Raw genomic sequence first — 7,497 nt, 5'->3', positions numbered from 1 at the left:
CCGGCCCCGCGAGCCGCGGCTCCCCCGCGGCAGCGATGCGATCGGGCATCAATCGAAAATGGCGCCGAAAGACCGAGGCTCTTCATTCAAATTCGTTAGAGCCAGCCCCGCTGCCCTGGGGCATGCCGGGAAGGGAGGGGGGGCGCGCGCGGGGAGCGCCACTGCTCGAGCTGAGGAGCTCTACGGACACGGCGCTCGCTGTCAATGCCGCCCCTCCCCCCCTTCCCCCTCCCCTCCCCCCCCCCCGCTAACGCGCGCTCCGCGCGCTCCACGCCCTCCCCGCTAGCGCGCTCCCGCGCTACCAACCCAACCGCCACTAATGGGGGGGGGTAGGGGGGGGGGAGGAGGAGGAGGAGAAGGGGGGGGCAAAGAGAGAGAGAGAAATGTCACCCGGAGTCCCGGCCCGTGGGGGAGAGGTGGCGCGTTAGAGATGTGTGTGTGAGAGAGAGGGGGAGCGAGACCTCCGCCAGCCCCGCGGACTTGTCAAGGTAAAGGCGCCGGGGGGGAGCAGCGAATTTGGGAAGGTAGGGGAAGGAAGCCGGCAGGGCGAGGGGGATGTGCGTTAGAGAACCTGAGGAAAATACGACGAGCGCCTTTCCCCCCCCCCCACTCGTGCCTCCGAGGACCCCCGCGGCTCCCGCAGCGCTCAGGTTGCAGCTTCCCGCCCCCCCCCCCCCCCCCCAACCTCCGCCCAGCTCCAGCCGCGCACCCCGCGGAAGCCGGCGGGTTTGAAGCTCTCGGCGCTTGCCCACAACGCGCGGAGGCAGTCCGCGGGCCCGATCCCCCCCCTGGCAGCCGCCGCTCCCCCTCCCCCTCCCGCCGCACCGGCTCCACGGCAGCGAGCCGGGCTCCCGCCCGCCGCGGCGGCAGCGGCCCGACGACCTCCCCCCGCCAACCGCCACCCTTCCCCGCCCGGGCTTGCGCACGGCTTGCGGCGGAGCGCAGCGGTCCTGTGCGGGCGCATCTCGGGGCAGAGTGGGCCCGTGGTGCCCTACGCTGGTCATTTGAAAAAAAATACTGCTGCGAGGAACTTGCCGGAGTGAGGCTCAACTCCCGAGAGCGCTGCCGCTTCGGCTGCTCGCAATGCTCAGGGGAGAACGGGAACTTTCATTTTCACGCCGCAGCCCCGAGCCCTCAGCCCCAAGTTGTGACTGATCGCAAGGTACCTGATAGTTGGGTTAGCGCTCCCAGCCCCGTTTCGCGGATGGGGGAAAGCGAGATGGAGGTTGCGAGCTGCTGAAAGCCGCGGGGGGAAGGCAGGCTAACAGTGCCGCCCGAACCGCTCCGCTAATCTGCACTTGACTTTTGACTGCTAAAGGATTCTCCCTGCGAGCTCTCCCCGGGCTGAGCGGACCCCTGCCTCCGTAGAGACTCATCACCGGGAGCAGCTCCTCGGGATTTTTTTTTTCCTTTTCACTTCAGCAGTTGTTTTTATTTTTTTAATCTGATAGGCTTTTATAAAAAGGGGGAAAAAGAAAACAAGAGGCCTGAGACCTGCAAGCTGTTGTTCCCATTACTTGGGGGAAGATTTTTCGACAGTAGATGAGAGCTCGGGAGCGCTGTGCCCACGGACTTTCAAAATCTTCCCTTCACGTTTGTGACCTAGCCCTCGTAAAGCTCGGTTGGACTCCCTGCAGACGAACGTTAGCAGACTGAGGGCCTAATTCTTATGATTCCACTACTCCCCTCCTAGAGCTGCACTGACAAAAAATAGAAGTTTGGAAGGGAGAGATAATTTCTCTATTTTTTTTTTAACATTTTTTTCTCTTTTTTTTGTTTCTTTTTCCCACCCCAAACCAAATGACACAGTCGAACCCAGCAAGCTTTTGGGCTCAAAAAGCTTTACACCATCCTGGCTACGACAGCTATTGCTACTCAGAAACAAAATAAATAACTATGTAATTCTGGATCTTCTTAGTGAAAAAGCAGCGCAGGGCAACGTGTGAATAATCACAACAGCTCACATTATGCCCTTGGTGGTGGTAAATTTTCCTGGGATTTGAAGTTTGCTCTTCCTGAAGGAGCTGATTCCTAACTTTTTAAAAGCGAGTTCTCAGTGAAAATTCTCCAGGTGGAAAAAAAAAACCCAAACCCCCAAACCCAACCCTTTCATTCTAAACCCTTTCTTTTAAAAAGGAGAATATATATATATATATATTTATTTTTTTACAGTGTATTTCTATTTCTGCTCTGATTTTATTAAAATCACAGCAAGTAAATTTTCCAAGAAGCTTGCCTTTCAGCTGCAAATAATAATAATATATGCCTTAGATATCTTTTTTTTCCCCCTGAAGGCTGTGTGCCTGCAAAAGGAGGGTGCTGCAGTACAAACAGCAGTGAAAACAGCAGAGAAAAATACAAAATGAGGATGCTGCTGACACCACTTCTCTGTGCTCAGATTATGTGCAGCTTTGCCCTGCTGTAATCCCAGTTACTATTTCCCACAGGTTTTCCCAGCCACAATGTAAGAGTGAGGTGTGGATGGTAGTGTGACATGCTGGTTAGCAGGACGTGGTATTCTCTCACATGAATCACACTGTTGTCCTTCTAAATGTCATTCCTAAGCTTTCATTAAGATGCTTAATGAAAGTGAAAGGGTGGCATCCCTTAATATCTGACACTTGCTCCTGCAGTTCTGGAGTTGATGCAGACAGGCCCCTGTCTTGTGCAGACTGAAAAGTATGCCATTATCTGTGAGCAGTTGCCTTCGTTGTTGTGCTCTTGTGTTTCAGACTTACGAAGCTAACAGTGTTATTACACAATCATTCTCAGTATTACGTAGGACTGCACGCAGCATAAACCTAATGTAACAGTCTTGATTTACTTCTTCCATCCCTATATCTTAATTTAACACACCACTACAGTAATTTCAGGATCAGAGTGGGTAAATATTTTAACTGAGTATCAGAAGCAGTGAGAAAGGCAAGTGCTATAATTTAGGAATCCATGTAATACAAGGTGACTATTGCATTATCTGGCTGTAGCATCTGGGACAGGATCATCAGTTTTGTTTCCTCAGTGGCTAGTGAAGCCAAAAAGTCACAGTAGGAACACAGCTGAGAACAGAAGATGAAGGAAGGGATCTCGAGCCTCACCGAAAGTGATGTCAATTCTTTAGATCGAATTTCCATTCCAAGCAACTTGTGCTCATCAGAATGGTGGAAGGCTTATCATAGTATCATTCAGGGTTGGAAGGGACCACAAGGATCATCTAGTTCCAACCCCCCTGCCATGGGCAGGGACACCCCACACTACATCAGCCTGGCCAGAGCCTCAGCCAGCCTGGTCTTAAACACCTCCAGGGACGGGGCCTTGACCACCTCCCTGGACAACCCATTCCAGGGTTTCACCACTCTCATGGGGAAGAACTTCCTCCTCACATCTAGCCTGAATCTCCCCACCTCCAGCTTCATTCCATTCCCCCTAGTCCTATCACTACCTGAGATCTTGAGAAGTCCTTCCCCAGCCTTCCTGGAGCCCCCTTCAGATACTGGAAGGCCACAATTATCTAGTGTGTTAGGAAATGTAAGGTTAAGCTGCAGTTTCTATAATGGAATTCTTTCCTCATACAGTTCTCATAACCTGAACACCTTCTAGCAGTGCCTGTCCTCTGCTACAGATTCTTCCCCTCAGAGAGTGTCATTATATGGTCAGAGAATCTCCTCGTACTGTACTAAGTGACACGACCAGCATTTGTCATGTTATCTATCCTCTTGTTGCCAGAGGAAGGAACATGTGCAGTTTAACATCTTCAGTTTATTTTATCTGTCTTTTCTTCCATACACATATTATGTATTTATGTTAGTGAGGCAAGGTCAAAGTAATGTATTTTGTTCTTTAAACAAAATACAGTTAGGTTTCTGATGGCCCTCAGCTCCTAGGCATGTTCCTTCCATTAACTTGCCCCAGCATCAAGGAAGTTCTGTCTCCAGAAATGGTGGCTTTTTCCCTCTTGTGGCACAAGTTCCATTATGTCAGAAGTGGGAAACTATTGACAACTGTATCCAGTCTAGAGACCTAGTAGGCATTTTTTTTATGAATCCTGGATTTAGGCCTTGGAAGATCTTGAGGCCTTGAATGTGTAATTTAAAATACTAGAGGAAATCAGTGTTGAGTGAAAGAGAGGGACTTAAACCAGCCCCCACTGCTGAGGTGACATGCCTGCAGCTTTCTACACTTGGAGTTTCCTGTATGCAGCAGACTTCATGCTTGTCTGTATTGAACTGCCTGGATCCAGTAGGGAGGTGGCAAACTTTAAAGCAAGGTACTTATCTGCCAAGATGGCACAGCAGCTCCTAGCTGCTCAGGGATGATTAGAAAAGTTGGAGGCTTTTCTGACCCAGGCACACATTACATTACAAATTACCTTGCTGTGTGTTTCTAAGATTTCTTTTGCAACTCTGAGGGTTAGAGGAATTGGTTGCAATGAAAACTGGCGTTGTGTCACTGCTGTGTCGCTTTTTAGTTACAGTCTTTGGCTCTCCTGGGTACTTGCATGTTGTTCTATCACCTTCATTTTGCTCCAGTTCCTAGGTGAGTCAGAGCAGTTGGAGGGCGCAGAGATAACAGCCACAGGTAGTAATTATCATAGTATCATAGTATCAGTCAGGGTTGGAAGGGACCACAAGGATCAGCTAGTTCCAATCCCCCTGCCATGGGCAGGGACACCCCACACTAGATCAGCCTGGCCACAGCCTCAGCCAGCCTAGGCTTAAACACCTCCAGGGACAGGGCCCTGCACAACCCATTCCAGGGCTTCACCACTCTCATGGGGAAGAACCTCCTCCTCCCCTCCAGCCTCAATCTCCCCACCTCCAGCTTCATTCCATTCCCCCTAGTCCTAGCACTCCCTGAGATCCTGAGCAGTCCCTCCCCAGCCTTCCTGTAGCCCCCTTCAGATACTGGAAGGCCACAATGAGGTCACCTGGGAGCCTTCTCTTCTGCAGACTGCACAGCCCCAACTCCTTCAGTCTGTCCTCACAGGAGAGGTGCTCCAGCCCTCTGCTCATCCTCCTGGCCCTTCTCTGGACACCTTCCAGCACCTCCAGGTCCCTCCTGGAATAGGGGCTCCAGAACTGGAGGCAGGACTCCAGGTGGGGTCTCCCCAGAGCTGAGCAGAGAGGGTGAATCACCTCCCTTGCCCTGCTGGCCACACTTCTCCTGCTGCAGCCCAGGATCTGATTGGCTTTGTGGGCTGCAAGTGCACACTGAGAGCTCCTGGTGAGCTTCTCCTCCCCCAGCACCCCCAAGTCTCTCTCCTCAGGGCTGCTTTCCAATCATTGTACATCTCCACATTATTTTTGTGTTTATCTTTGTGTGGTGTGTGGACACATAGGCAGTGGAAATTCCAATTTTGTTTTCTACTTCATTTTGTTTTCATTTGAGCCCTGCCTTGCCCCTAATGCTTGTTCCAGATCCCTGTTACTGCTTCATCTAAGCTGCCATTCAAACCTCTTCTGTAAATCTGACATCAGTTGCAGTTTGAAGTTTCAGTTTAATATCCTAATGAGTGTAGTTGGACATCATCTTTCCTGTATGAGTTTTCCACTTCCTTCTGTAGCCATCAGTCTCTGATTTACCCTGACAAAGAGAGGGTTTGGAATCCTTTACTTGTGCAGTTTGAGTCTGCTAACAATGGCAGAGGCTGTACTCTAGAAGGGACTGGGTGGCCAGCATTTACTATTGCACAGTGCAAACAGAGTTCTGAATTTGCCAGTGGGGATGCTTCCATAGGCAGGAAGGTCTGTGAGAAACCTGCTGGCTTAGGATTTCAATCTGCTTTATTAGATTTTCCAGATTAAAAAAACAACCCCAAAACAAATAAACAAAACCTCAGACAAAACACAACCACCTTAATGTGTTTGGCTTTTGTTGTCAGGGGGGTGGGTTTTTTTTAACTGTAGACTACCTCCTGATTTTTCAGTAGCCAACTTTAAATTCCTTTTGTTTTTTTCAGCCTCTGAAATGCTCCACCTAGCATAAAGAGTAATAGTGGGGTTGAAAGATTGGATGTGCTGCAGTTCCTTCAGATCTTATAATATTCATAGTATCATAGTATCAGTCAGGGTTGGAAGGGACCACAAGGATCAGCTAGTTCCAACCCCCCTGCCGTGGGCAGGGACACCCCACACTACATCAGCCTGGCCACAGCCTCAGCCAGCCTGGCCTTAAACACCCCCAGGGACAGGGCCCCAACCACCTCCCTGGACAACCCATTCCAGGGCTTCACCACTCTCATGGGGAAGAACTTCCTCCTCCCCTCCAGCCTCAATCTCCCCACCTCCAGCTTCATTCCATTCCCCCTAGTCCTAGCACTCCCTGAGATCCTGAGCAGTCCCTCCCCAGCCTTCCTGGAGCCCCCTTCAGATCCTGGAAGGCCACAATGAGGTCACCTGGGAGCCTTCTCTTCTCCAGACTGCACAGCCCCAACTCCTTCAGTCTGTGCTCACAGGAGAGGTGCTCCAGCCCTCTGCTCATCCTCCTGGCCCTTCTCTGGACACCTTCCAGCACCTCCACATCCCTCTTGTAATAGGGGCTCCAGAACTGGAGGCAGGACTCCAGGTGGGGTCTCAGCAGAGCTGAGCAGAGGGGGAGGATCACCTCCCTTGCCCTGCTGGCCACACTTCTCCTGCTGCAGCCCAGGATCTGATTGGCTTTGCGGGCTGCAAGTGCACACTGAGAGCATTGACTCTCACATAGCTGTAGGCCTGACTCACAATAATCAACATGGCCCTGAGGATTCAAGAAAGATTTGTTGTTAAACTTAGATTCTGTTGTAAAGTTTTGCTAAACTAGCCTGACTGTACCTTCTAACTGTTTTCCTGGGGTTTTTGGTGGGTTTAATGATTCTGAAGAGTGCTGGCTTGCTTTCTGTGACAACTGAAGCCCCATTCTTTTTTTTCCCATGGATTTGATCGACAGCTGCCTGAATATGAGCCAGCGGTGTGCCCAGGTGGCCGGGGGGGTCCCATGCAGAGCTACAGGCCGGGGTCAGAGTGGCTGGAGAGCTCCCGAGCAGAGAGGGACCTGGGGGTGCTGATCGACAGCCGCCTGAATATGAGCCAGCAATGTGCCCAGGTGGCCGAGAGGCTGATGGCATCCTGGCCTGCATTAGGAATAGTGTGGCCAGCAGGAGCAGGGAAGTCATTGTGCCCCTGGACTCTGCACTGGTTAGGCCACACCTTGAGTCCTGTGTCCAGATCTGGGCCCCTCAGTTTAGGAAGGATATTGAGAAACTTGAAGGTGTCCAGAGAAGGGCAACAAGGCTGGGGAGAGGCCTTGAGCACAGCCCTATGAGGAGAGGCTGAGGGAGCTGGGGTTGTTTAGCCTGGAGAAGAGGAGGCTTAGGGGTGACCTCATTGTCCTCTACAACTCCCTGAAAGGTGGTTGTAGCCAGGAAGGGGTTGGTCTCTTCTCCCAGGCAACCAGCACCAGGACAAGAGGACACAGTCTCAAGCTGCACCAGGGGAGGTTTAGACTTGAGGTGAGGAGGAAGTT

The 7,497-nt window shown here is 51.5% G+C and overlaps 2 long non-coding RNA genes across 8 annotated transcripts in view; one reads left to right on the top strand and one right to left on the bottom strand.

Annotated features, from left to right (window-relative positions):
* The first annotated feature begins 361 nt into the window (after positions 1 to 361).
* LOC137454873 (uncharacterized) overlaps positions 362 to 7,497 on the top strand; it is an 80,823-nt gene continuing 73,687 nt past the window's right edge. For all 7 annotated transcript variants that reach the window (XR_010990700.1, XR_010990702.1, XR_010990704.1 and 4 more), the window contains exon 1: positions 362 to 488. This is a non-coding gene — a long non-coding RNA (uncharacterized lncRNA). The remainder of the gene's footprint in view (positions 489 to 7,497) is intronic.
* LOC137454875 (uncharacterized) overlaps positions 4,978 to 7,497 on the bottom strand; it is a 67,457-nt gene continuing 64,937 nt past the window's right edge. The window contains exon 3 of the long non-coding RNA XR_010990706.1: positions 4,978 to 5,973. This is a non-coding gene — a long non-coding RNA (uncharacterized lncRNA). The remainder of the gene's footprint in view (positions 5,974 to 7,497) is intronic.

Source organism: Melanerpes formicivorus, unplaced genomic scaffold (genome assembly GCF_026170545.1).
Source record: "Melanerpes formicivorus ecotype bairdi unplaced genomic scaffold, bMelFor1.0.p_v2 SCAF_87, whole genome shotgun sequence".
Lineage (NCBI taxonomy): Eukaryota > Metazoa > Chordata > Aves > Piciformes > Picidae > Melanerpes > Melanerpes formicivorus.
This window is presented reverse-complemented; position numbering and strand designations above follow the sequence as displayed.